This window comes from Mytilus trossulus, chromosome 12 (assembly GCF_036588685.1).
Source record: "Mytilus trossulus isolate FHL-02 chromosome 12, PNRI_Mtr1.1.1.hap1, whole genome shotgun sequence".
NCBI classification, from domain to species: domain Eukaryota; kingdom Metazoa; phylum Mollusca; class Bivalvia; order Mytilida; family Mytilidae; genus Mytilus; species Mytilus trossulus.
In genome coordinates, this window is record NC_086384.1 from 35293445 (window position 1) to 35306221 (window position 12777).

The window sequence follows — 12777 nt, forward strand, 5'->3', positions numbered from 1 at the left end:
TAGGATGAAGGTATCAAGTTGAAGAAAAATTAAAACACATAAAAGTATTTACAGATTTACTCACTTATTAGAATTGTAGGAAGAAGTATTAGGACAATTTTTCATTTTCAGATTTTAATTACTCTCAAATTAATAACATTTACTTACTCAACTCGTACTATTCCTTGTAGGCTAAAGGAATAATGAGAACCTGGCAAAAAAAGAATGCAAGAAATCAGATATAAAAATAACTAGATTAAAAGTAAAATATAACTGAAATTTTAATCTATGGTGTGAGAACAAAATATGCCTTTCATCAAAAAAAAAAATTAAACAAAGTTTCACGCACACAAAATACAGTAGACTCCACCTAATCGGATATCGGTTAAACGAATATATCGGCTATTGTAATATTATTTCAAAACACCGAACCATTCCCTATACATTTCAGTCAAAATAAATCGGATAATCGAATATCGGTTATTAGAATATATCGGCTAATTGGATAGGAGTATTCATGAAAAATGTGTGAAAACCATGTACAATCAAATATTTTGAAATAATTTCGTATTTTTCTTGACAGGAAATGAAGCCGGAAGTTGCGCCATTACGAAGTTTAAGCAAACTTCAGTACAGAAATGTTTCATTTTATTAATAAAACGATCTTTTATAGTCAAATAAAACATGTTTTTTCTTATTGTCTTGTTTATTTTATGAATCTGATATTATATTTTGCCTAAGATGTGTTTGTTATGTGTTTATCCAAATGTGATCGTTATCATTTACTTCACAAACAAGGACACGACAGAAAAAATAAACTGTACGTGATGTTCATCAATATTTATTTAATATGAATGAAAAGTACCTCTTTCTCAACAATTTATTAAAATATATATAAAAGTCCCATGTAAAAATAAGGAATCGTGTGTCAATAGCATATCCCAGGTGAAGAATTATGTAACTTGTACACACATACACGATTTTCCTAATTTACATAATATTCAGCCTTTTATTTTGAACCACGACAGATTAGATAGAAAAGCAAATTAATTTTACTCATCTTGATGTCCAATTTTATATTCATAAAAGTAGTTGTTTTATTTGAAATTGGAAATGTGTTTCATAAATTAAACAAGAGGCTCTCAAGAGCCTGAATCGCTCACCTGAATTTTTTTGGTTTAATCTCTCATCAATGATTATTTTGGCTTTTCAATTTATTTAAATGTTCTTTAAATCGTCCTATTCTCTTCAAAAGCCAAAAAAAAATCATGTTCTCCTATGTTCTATTTTAGCCATAGGAGCTATGTTTCTTGACATACAAGGAAATGAAATATAAAATTTATACTAGATACTCTGAAACTCTGAAACTCATTTAGCCTAAGTTTGGCTGAAATTGATACAGCAGTTTCAAAGGCGAAGATTTTTTAAAGTAAGTCAACATGATGAACAAATTGTGAAAAAAGTCTTTAAAGGGCAATAACTCCTTAAGAGGTCAATTGACAATTTTGGTCAAATTGACTTATTTGTAGATCTTACTTTGCTGATCATTTTTGCTGTTTACAGTTTATCTTTATCTATAATAATATTCAAGATAATGACCAAAAACTGCAAAATTTCCTTAAAATTACCAATTAAGTGGCAGCAACCCAACAATGGTTTGTTTGATTCATCTGAAAATTTCAGGGCTGATAGATCTTGACCTAATGAACATTTTTATCCCATGTCAGATTTGCTCTAAATGCTTTCGTTTTTGAGATATAAGCCAAAAACTGCATTTGACCCCTATGTTCTATTTTAAGTAACGGCGGCCATGTTTTTTAACGGATCAAAAATCGAAGCGCACACTTTGTGCAAGATAATCTAAGGAACAATCATGCTACGTTTCATCCAAATCCATTCAGTAGTTTCAGAGGAGAAGATTTTTTAAAGTTAGCAAATATGATGAACAAATTGTGAAAAATTGTCATTAAAGGACAATAACCCCTTGAGGGGTCAATTGACAATTTTGGTCATATTAACTTATTTGTAGATCTTACTTTGCTGATCATTTTTGCTGTTTACAGTTTATCTTAATCTATAATAATATTCAAGATAATGACCAAAAACTGCAAAATTTCCTTAAAATTACCAATTAAGTGGCAGCAACCCAACAATGGTTTGTTTGATTCATCTGAAAATTTCAGGGCTGATAGATCTTGACCTAATGAACATTTTACCCCCATGTCAGATTTGCTCTAAATGCTTTCGTTTTTGAGATATAAGCCAAAAACTGCATTTGACCCCTATGTTCTATTTTCAGTTACGGCGGCCATGTTTTTTAACGGATCAAAAATTGAAGCGCACACTTTGTGCAGGATACTCTAAGGAACAATCATGCTAAGTTTCATTCAAATCCATTCAGTAGTTTCAGAGGAGAAGATGTTTGAAAAATTGTTAACGACGACGACGGACGCCAAGTGATAAGAAAAGCTCACATGGCCTTTTAGGCCAGGTGAGCTAAAAAACTAGAAAATAAGATCCGAGTTCGATCAACTTCGTAAGCTATTAATAGATTTACCTGTGGCCTACTTCCGAGAATTCATAGTTATTTTTAGCTTTTACCTGTTTTAACACACAAATGAAACAAATCACGCAAAAACAACAAGTCTGATTATTTAAGAGGTACATATTTTATTCAGATAATCAACACATAATTAAATAAAAATCAACAGACTGACAGATAAACAAAATACATTATAATCAACTGATCGATCTATTAATCAATCAACCGAATTATCCGAACTTGTACCTGAAAAAAACATTGAGATTTGTTACAAATTTCCATTATGGTGACTTGAAAAACACCGATACCACTCAGATTACAATTCTACCTTGACAGGTAAGTTTGTATCTAGTCTATAAAATACTTATTTAGCCTTGAGAATTGAAAGGTCAGTTTATCCCATTCATACAAAAGAAGTTGGTAAAATTGGCTTCATGCCATTTACCTTGTCCAAAATTAAGGTCACTTTATTGTTATTGTGATATTGTTAAAGTACAAAAGAACCCTATATTCTGACCAATGCTTAAACTTTGTGCATCTTGATTCAATTGTTTAAAATATGTTAATGTTGAATTTTAGGGGTTACTTTCAGCCTTTTTTTTACGTGTTAGTTTTCTTTTCAGATATAAAAAAACTATCGGCTTGACTTTACAGAAATAGACTATGCTTGCAGGTTCTCTTGTTTTTTGTTCACAACAAATTCTTAACGGATTATTTAATTTAGTTGCAAAATATTTTAAACGAGAGCTGAATTTTTTTTTTATCTTTTAATGTGAATTGAAGGTTAAATAATTATAATGTGAATTAGAATGAAGAAAACATCTTGGTCCCAAAAAAAATCATCAATCAGGATATAAAATTCCAAATATTAATTTATTATACTAAAATAAGTTCATATAGAATAAACTTTCTAAGATTTTATTGATTCCTTTTAAATTGAAATCTCAAGCCACTGTTTTGCATGTTTAGGTCATGTCCCAACAAAAAAATCAATAAATATGACAGTACAATGTACTCTAAGCACAAACACATAAGGTCACTGTGAAATATACATCTAGGGCAGGAGCAAACTGTCAGTTATACCAAACCAGTTTGACTAGATGTCTAGATTATTCTTGGAATAACAATGGTGTGGCCTATATTTTGACAATGTAAATAACATGAGGACCTGGATGGTTTTTTTTTAATATCTGTATTCTTTAAAGTTTTAGGGCATTTTCTTTTAATAGCCTTGAAATTATAACTCATTCTGTAAAATTCTCATGAAAATGATTTTCCAATTTAGTCTTTCTGTTACAAGATTATTTATCAATTATGTACATTGATCATGATTTTATTATCAGTATTGCATTACAGTTACCTAAGTAACCCTTTATTTTGCACAGTTATTCTTTATACTTTTGCAGTGCAGTAAATTATTCTCTATTCTTTATTTTGATGTTCATTTTCTCTATTCTCTTTTATTTTTTGGTGCTATTACATGTATTCTCTATTCTGTAAACCCCATTCTGACCCTCATAGGTAAACTTCTTTTGTATGTATGGGATAAACTGACCTTTCAATTCTCAAGGCTAAATAAGTATTTTATAGGCTAGATACAAACTTACCTGTCAAGGTAGAATTGTAATCTGAGTGGTACCGGTGTTTTTCAAGTCACCATAATAAAGCAGCTACAATAGCTATTGATATCTTAGGGTTGCCTGTCAATTTTGAAAAAAACCTTGGAGGAATATACGTTCATCGGCTAATTGAATATATCGGACAATCGGATATTTTTAGCTGACATTTTGGGTATCCGATTGGCCAGAGTCTACTGTATATAGAAACTTGTATATATAAAAGTGAAAATAAAAATAGATAATCATTTAGTGTTGTATTTTGCTCATTGTTGAAGACTGTATGTTACCTATTGTAGCTTTCATCCATATGGTGAATATTTGTCTAATTGGCAATCATATCTCAACTCTTTATTTTTATAATAGTATAACAGTTAAACTTACAAACCTGTTATTTCATTTCTGATCATTCAATATTGTATATATATGATCAAATGGTACCTTTGACAACTATTTACACCAAAGGGTTGATGCCACTGCTGGTGGACGTTTCGTCCCTGAGTGTATCACCAGCCCATTAGTCAACACTTCAGTGTTGACATGATATCAATAATGCGGTTATTTTGATAAACTTCCTGTTTACAAAACTTTGAATTTTTCGAAAAACAAAGGATTTTCTGATCCCAGGCATAGATTACCTTAGCCGTATTTGGCACATCTTTTAGGAATTTTGGAACCTCAATGCTCTTCAACTTTCTACTTGCTTGGCTTTATAAATATTTTGATATGAGTGTCACTGATGAGTCTTATGTAGACGAAAAGCGCGTCTGACGTACTAAATTATAATTCTGGTACCTTTGATAACTATTCTAGAAGAGAAAAAAAACAATTAGCATAAGTTTGTTCACAGGCTTATTGGACATGCATTTGTAACTTTTTTTAAAAATGGAGAGAAAAAAAGAGGACGTAAATTAAAGCAGATTCAGTCGATCCTGGCATTGTGTTAGATTTCTGGATTTATCAACAGAAATAAATTAGTGTATTGGAGCACAACTTTTCACTTCAAGCCAAATTCAACAGTAAAAACCTTTTAGCTTTTATCACAATACAGATGTGTATCTTACCCCATTGGAAATCCAGTAAAGTGTAGTTGTACTGTATTTTCTCTATACCAATACTTATTCTCATGGAACAGCTGTCCAAAAGAAATGAGATTTCAAATGTCTGTTGTAATAAAGTATTTAAGATACAACACTGAATCCCTGTGCAGGTATCTGTGATGAAGCAGGAAACATCACCTGGTAACTCCATTAAAGTCATGTTCATACCACAATCTACAATAATCAACAACACAATTAAAGTATTTGTATACATGGTTTATAATTTACTTTTCACAATCCTCAAATAACTTTTTTAGAGTATTTACTTTCATTTAGTTTTACTCCTATAGTCAGAGAATTTTTTACGTACCTTTGGTCCAGCTACTGTTTGATCTTGAGCATTTATTATCGAGAAAATAATGTCCTATATTTGTCTCTTCGTAAAGTTGGTATAAAATATTACTTGGAAGGGAATCTAAAATGGTATAATGTCTCCTCTCTAGCCAGTCAGTTAAAGAAAAATCTGAAATAAAAGAAAATGATTGAAAAATTACAGAGGAAATACATAAGAAACTTCTGATATTAGAGGCAATTTTCTATGAAAGTCTAACTTACATGTCCTGTATTTAGGTTATATAAGGGAATCATTTCCTCTGGCCTCAAAAGTAATGAAACAAACCAGAACATAACAAAATATATGAATAAGCATATCTGCTTTTGTTGTAAATAGTGAAAATTCATCATTAAATTAGGATTTAAGATAAAGGTTCCAATTTGTGAAGAAAAAAAAAATGCAATAAAAAATTAAGAAATTTTCCCTGGTATATAAAATGCAAATTATTCTTCTCATGGGAACTAATTATCTTGACTTTTAATTGAATTCTGTTCCAATAGTTTTCCTCAAAAATAAGAACTGTTCTTAGAGTAGCAGAACTGCGATTTTGGTTAGGGAGACTGCTCTACAATCTCTACTTTACTATGACCATCATGTTCTTACTGCGACCCAAACACGCTTCCACAACAAACTATATATCACGCTGTTCAAGCCAAAAGTACGATTTAATGATGCCAATGCCACCCTCAAAAATTCACTGTATTTTAATTTAAACTTCTGAAGAAGAAGATAAAGTTGGACACCTGTTTTTCTTACTATCAATGCATTTTAAGACCTAAAAATAATAATTGAACCAACCTCATCTTCAAACCTTCATAAAAAGGTCACAAAAAAATACATGTTCACAAAAAAAAAACCCACATACTTGCAATATAAAAATCAGATGACCAATCACAGACTGCTTTTGGTAGTAGGTTGTTCTTCATTATAACATTATATACTGGTTCACTTCGTGCATCAAAATTAACTGATGCCTTTAGGCTGATAAGGTACAACTTTTCTTCATATAAATTTTCAATTACAAACCTGTAAAAAAGAGAAGGAAAAAGAAAATAGTAAATATGCCTATGCACAACAATCAACTGTTTGGACACATTTCTATACTCACCAAGCAGTTGCATTGCTGTAAAGGTCTTTTGTAGTATACATGTAACTGTCTAAATAATCATTAATTGAATTTATTTGAAGTGATAGATATTACAAAAAAACTGCCAAAAATATGCAAAATTTTATTCGGACATGGTACATAATTATACCAATGTTATTTTCCCTTCCAGCGTGCTATTCACCATTCTATATATTGAAGGAAGGGCTGATAAATAATAGGCCATGGAAATGACAGCAAATTTCATTTCTTCTACATTAACCATCTTTCATGTTATAGGAATAATTATGACATCTGACCGAAGACAAACTGTAACTGATCAACAATACAAATAAAAAAAAAAAGTTAATACCGCAGTCCCACTAGGACACGATCACAATATGATTTGTAAAAAAAAATGAAATGCAGATCATTGTAAGCTCATAGTATGGTTGTGTTAAGGTTTTCATGATTGTGATGAGCATGGCAAACTTTGAACATGTTCAAAACAATTGTGGTGCAGTCCTCACAAAATTAGGTCTTAGAAGTGTAGTGAGAGCGCAGTAAGATCCCAAAGGTCGCTGTACCATTTTAGCAACAGAGTAGCAGAACTGCGATTTTGGTTAGGGAGACTTCTCTACAATCTCTACTTTACTACGACCATCATGTTCTTACTGCGACCCAAACACGCTTCCACAACAAACTATATCACGCTGTTCAAGCCCGTGTACGATTTAAAGATGCCAATGCCACCCTCATCACGCTGTTCTTACCTTCGTACTACGATCATCATGCTCATTGTCCTTGTCATATGAAATTTATAAAAGCTTTCCAGCTTTTGATTGTCTGTATGTTATTTGGACCTCTTGTCCTTTATCGCCAACAACTAAATCATTTTGACAAATCTGTATCATCCCTACTATCGTTCACTTAAGCATTGTCATTTGATCTTGATGGACCAGCAATAAGTTGTGATTGAGGTTGGATTGGCCGGTCCGACACTTATCATTCGTTACTATCAGATCTCCCTTTGCCTCTACCTCTACCCTTACCCTTACATAGATTTTGATAGAATGACTGCATTGTTTCTGAGAAACTCTACGTATCAATGAAAAAAAAGAAGAAATGAAACAGTATCTATATGGAACAGGATATTGACATTATTGCTGGGAGCGTAGTAAGATTGTTGTATGATTGTGTTATGATCATAGTATGGTTTGTGGTAAGAGCATGCTATAATTGCAGAAGCGTGGTAAGATTTTGTTGCAATTGGATAAATCTTGGTATGGTCGTAGTGCAATTGCAGAATAAACATGGTTAGAACGTGGTATAATCTTTGCGGGATAGTTGTAGACGTGTAATGAGGACATAGTAGCAATGTGATTGAAAGGATTATTTAAGTGTTCATGCTGCTCATACTGCAAGCTCACCAAGATCTGAATTTATTTTAGACAGTGAGTGATGTGCGATCATGTATATGTTATGTATAAAAAAGAAGATGTGGTATGATTGCCAATGAGACAACTATCCACAAAAGACCATAATGACACAAACATTAACAACTATAGGTCACTGTACAGCCTTCAACAATGAGCAAAGCCCATACTGCATAGTCAGCTATAAAAGGCCCCGATAAGACAATGTAAAACAATTCAAACGAGAAAACTAATGTCCTTATTTATGTAAAAAAATGAATGTATTATTATAAGTCAAATATCAAAAACTATTTTTTCTGGTGAAAAAAGAACCAATATTTATGTAGAGACTTGTCTTAATTTGCTTTAATCTTCGAAAACTATTAAAAACTTACGATATCTGCATGACACCATATAGATCTAAAACTTTCTCTGATCCTAAAAGAATAAAATTAAAATTAATTTAAAAATTTGTAAACAAATGCTGCATATTGTTTTATTTTTTTTAAAATAAAAATAATAAACAGGTCTAAGCACACAAAATTGAATTATTAATAATTAAAGTCTTGAGCAATGACTGAAACAACAAGTGAAACAGCAAGCTACTGCTCACTGATGATACCCCTGCCACAAGTGGATAATATCAATAGCATAAAAATATGCAAGTGTTCGGTAAACAGGAAGTTGTTGAGTGATAAATCTGAAAACACATCACAAGGTAGAGTTGTTGAGTGATTAATCTGAAAACACATCACAAGGTATTGCATACTTTTATAAACCCTGAAACCAAATTTCAGAAATCCTTGTATTGTAGTTCCAGAGAAAAATGTGACGAACATTTTCAACTTGGTATCATGTGTAAAATAATTCAAGTGTTCGGTAAACAGGAAGTTGTCGAGTGATGGATCTGAAAACCCATCAAACAATATAGCAGACTTATATAAACCCTGAAACCAAATATCAGAAATCCTTGCATTGTAGTTTCTGAGAAAAATGCATTGAAAAATATTCATTGGACAGACAGACTGAGGGACTGATGGACTAAGGGACAGACGAACTGATGGACAGACATAGGTAAAACAGTATACCCCCTTTTTTCAAAGCAGGGGTGAAATGAGATTTGATATGATAGATTGATTGTTCTTTGTTCATGTCTAGTGGCAAATAGTTCAGGTAGACTCAGAACCAGAGCAAATTAAAGTCATAAGAAACCTCAAATTAAAAAAAAATAATGCATATGTTTTTTATAACTCAATGGATAGTTTTCATTATAAAACTTATGAACATATATTTTTTCTAAAGAAAATTCTTTAATTTCTTCATGTTTAGAAGAAGTTTACTTTATTTTAATTGCTTCATTCCCCGGACATATTTTCTGTATGCAAAGTGACCTCAGTGTAACTTATCTCGTAAAAATCCAGTGATCACAATATGCATGAATGTCCTTAAAATAATTTATTTTATTATAAAATATAATCTGAATTTACATGTTAAACACATGCTCAATTTCCATGCTTTTTGTTGATTGTTGACAAACAGGTGACAATCATTAAACTTCGACTTCGAAACACAAACTTTAATTACTTGCCATATTTTCACAACAACACTGACAGATTGAAAAAACAAGAATGTGTCCAAAGTACACGGATGCCCCACTCGCACTATCATTTTCCATGTTCAATGGTCTGTGAAAATTGGTAAAAAATATAACAAGGCATTAAAATTAGAAAGATCATATCATAGGGAACATGTGTACTAGTTTCAAGTTGATTGGACTTCAGCTTCATCAAAAACTACCTTGACCAAAAACTTCAACCTGAAACTCACACTTTCATTTTCTATGTTCAGTGGACCGTGAAATTGGGGCCAAAAGTTTAATTTGGCTTTAAAATTAGAAAGATCATATCATAAATAACATGTGTACTAAGTTTCAAGTTGATTTGACTTCAGCTTCATCAAAAACTACCTTGACCAAAAACTTAAACCTGAAGCGGGACAGACAGACTAACAAACAGACGGGCGGATGGATGAACACAAGCACAGACCAGAAAACATAATGCCCCTCTACTGTCGTAGGTGGATCATAAAAATGGACAATTATACGAAATTTATTTGAAAAAAATGATAAATGCACAGAAGACTAAGTTTATGATGTTTGTATGCATTGGTTCAAGAATTCGAAGAACATTATTTTTCACCGGTCAATTGTGTCTTATGACTTTAACAGTAACAGTAATAGTTGAAAAAAAATATTTTACCTGAAATTTCATGGCCAGTATGGGTGTCGACTATGTACCAGTGCTAACTATACAAGCCTGATTAATCATTACAGTATATGAAATTTCACTTTTATGACTGTGAATTAAACTTACCCCATACATAATCATACAATGTAACATCAAAGGTCAATTTCTCTATCCTGATTGTCAACCTGAAGTCACATGGATCAATCTTGACTCCTATCTCTAAAGACTTTCCAAGTTCATTAACATCAATACAACACTGAACTGCTGTGCAGGACTGGTCAATGTGACAGTTCATATTACTAAGGAGTGATGGTAGATTATGGATTTCTGGTGAACAGTCTATAAAACATAAACATAAATATGTTGTGATGTTAAACTATTTTTTGGGTAAGGGTGAAGGTTGGTACCTATTAAAATGCTGCATTTGATTGCACCTGCCCCAAGTCCGGAACCTGATGTTCAGTAGTTGTAGTATGTTGATGTGGTCCGTAAATTTTTATTTTTTTTAATATAGATTAGACAGTTGGTTTTCCTGTTTGAATGGTTTTACAAAAGTCATTTTTGGGGCCCTTTATAGCTTACTGTTCTATGTGAGCCACAGCTCTGTGTTGATGTCTGTACTTTAACCTATAATGGTTTACTTTTTACAAATCATGACTTGGATGGAGAGATGTCTCGTTGAAGCTCATACAACATCTTCTTGTATCTAACTGGTCAATTCTACAGACATCATAAATTGGTTTTTTGGTGTTCATATAATATATCAACCTATTAATTGCAAAAACTGGGAATAATATTTGTTGTCTTTCTTTTCATATGCAACTTAAAAAAATTCAGAATAGCTTGATAAATTCTGATAAACAACAAGATTAAATTTGTCTCGTGTATAACCTTCCATATAATTTAAACATTGCTTTTAAGGTGAGTCATCAAAAACAAGAATGTGTCCATAGTACATTGATGTCCCTCCCACTCCTACTTTTATTTTCTGTGTTGAGTGGACCGTGAATAATGTTTCTATAGTTACCTGATCTCCATCCATTGATTGGTGGACTATATGGCCAGTTGTATCTCTGACAAGGACTGTCCAGCAGGAATGGAGCTATTCCCAGTATTTCTTCAAGCTTTCTAATTTCTACCACAGTGAGTGATTGTGATGGATCAATTCCTACTGATGACTTCCATGAGGATAAAGAAAAATCTTCAAATATAAAGAAATTAGGTTAGTTTAAGGTCGAGGACAACCTTGGCAGTCATACCACATCTTCTTATATTTATGTAACCATGTTTTGGGTGTTTATTTCACAGAATATTAGTTCAATAACAAATACACAGCCATCACTCAGCTAACCAAGAGATTGGTCGGTTAATCTATATTGAGTACGTGTCTATATGGAAGGTTGGTCTGTTAATCGAGTTGGTTATTTGTCTGTTAAGAGTAAAAATGCACAATTTAATGTTAAACTCTGTTAAATATACAGATTTTTGGCATATTATAAAAACCAACAAAAAAATCAGCCATCACTCAGCTAACCAAGAGATTGGTCGGTTAATCTATATTGAGTACGTGTCTATATGGAAGGTTGGTCTGTTAATCGAGTTGGTTATTTGTCTGTTAAGAGTAAAAATGCACAATTTAATGTTAAACTCTGTTAAATATACAGATTTTTGGCATATTATAAGAACCAACAAAAAAAAAAGAAATGTGTCTGACAAAATGATAGCTATCATAGATCATTTCCACCTATAAAAACATTTCATAGTCTGCACAGTTTTCAGTAAAACTAAAAGGCATTACGCAAGTATGTAGTATTTATGCTAATACGCATAGCAATTGTTTTAGATAAAAGGCGAAACAAACAATTTTAGATATCATTTGAAGAACATAAAATAGAACTTTGGTTCCAAAAATAAATTGACATTAGTTAATATTTCATAATTGTAATATAAAATTAATAGTATTATGTTTTAGTGAAAATTATGGGAATAAAGTCTGTTAATGGGTTGGACCATCAAAATTGTGTCAGTTAAGTTATTTAGCCACGACAATAATTTTTCTACCTTTATGTTTTCCCATTGAAAATGTTAAGAATGAGATGTTCTTGAGTAAGGGCATTTTTGTTTTGACTTTCTTTGCATTTATTGAAGGGTGTGTCACTTCAATATAGGGTGATATGGTTTGGCCGCTGGAGTATGCATGAATTTATAATATCAATGTTATCAATCAGCCTTAATTTTTGTCTGTTCAAAGTGGCACGTTCTGAAATCCAAGTGAAAGTATCTTTCTAATACAACACAGGGTACATAACACATGTTGTCGTTCTCATATGCACATGATATTTGTCACTGGACGTTAAACCCTAATTCGTCAGCATCATCCAATTGGTTCTTTTCTTCTATAACTTAATCATATGTTGTTTACATACCGTTCTAAAGAAGTAAATGGAAAGCAGGGAATGCA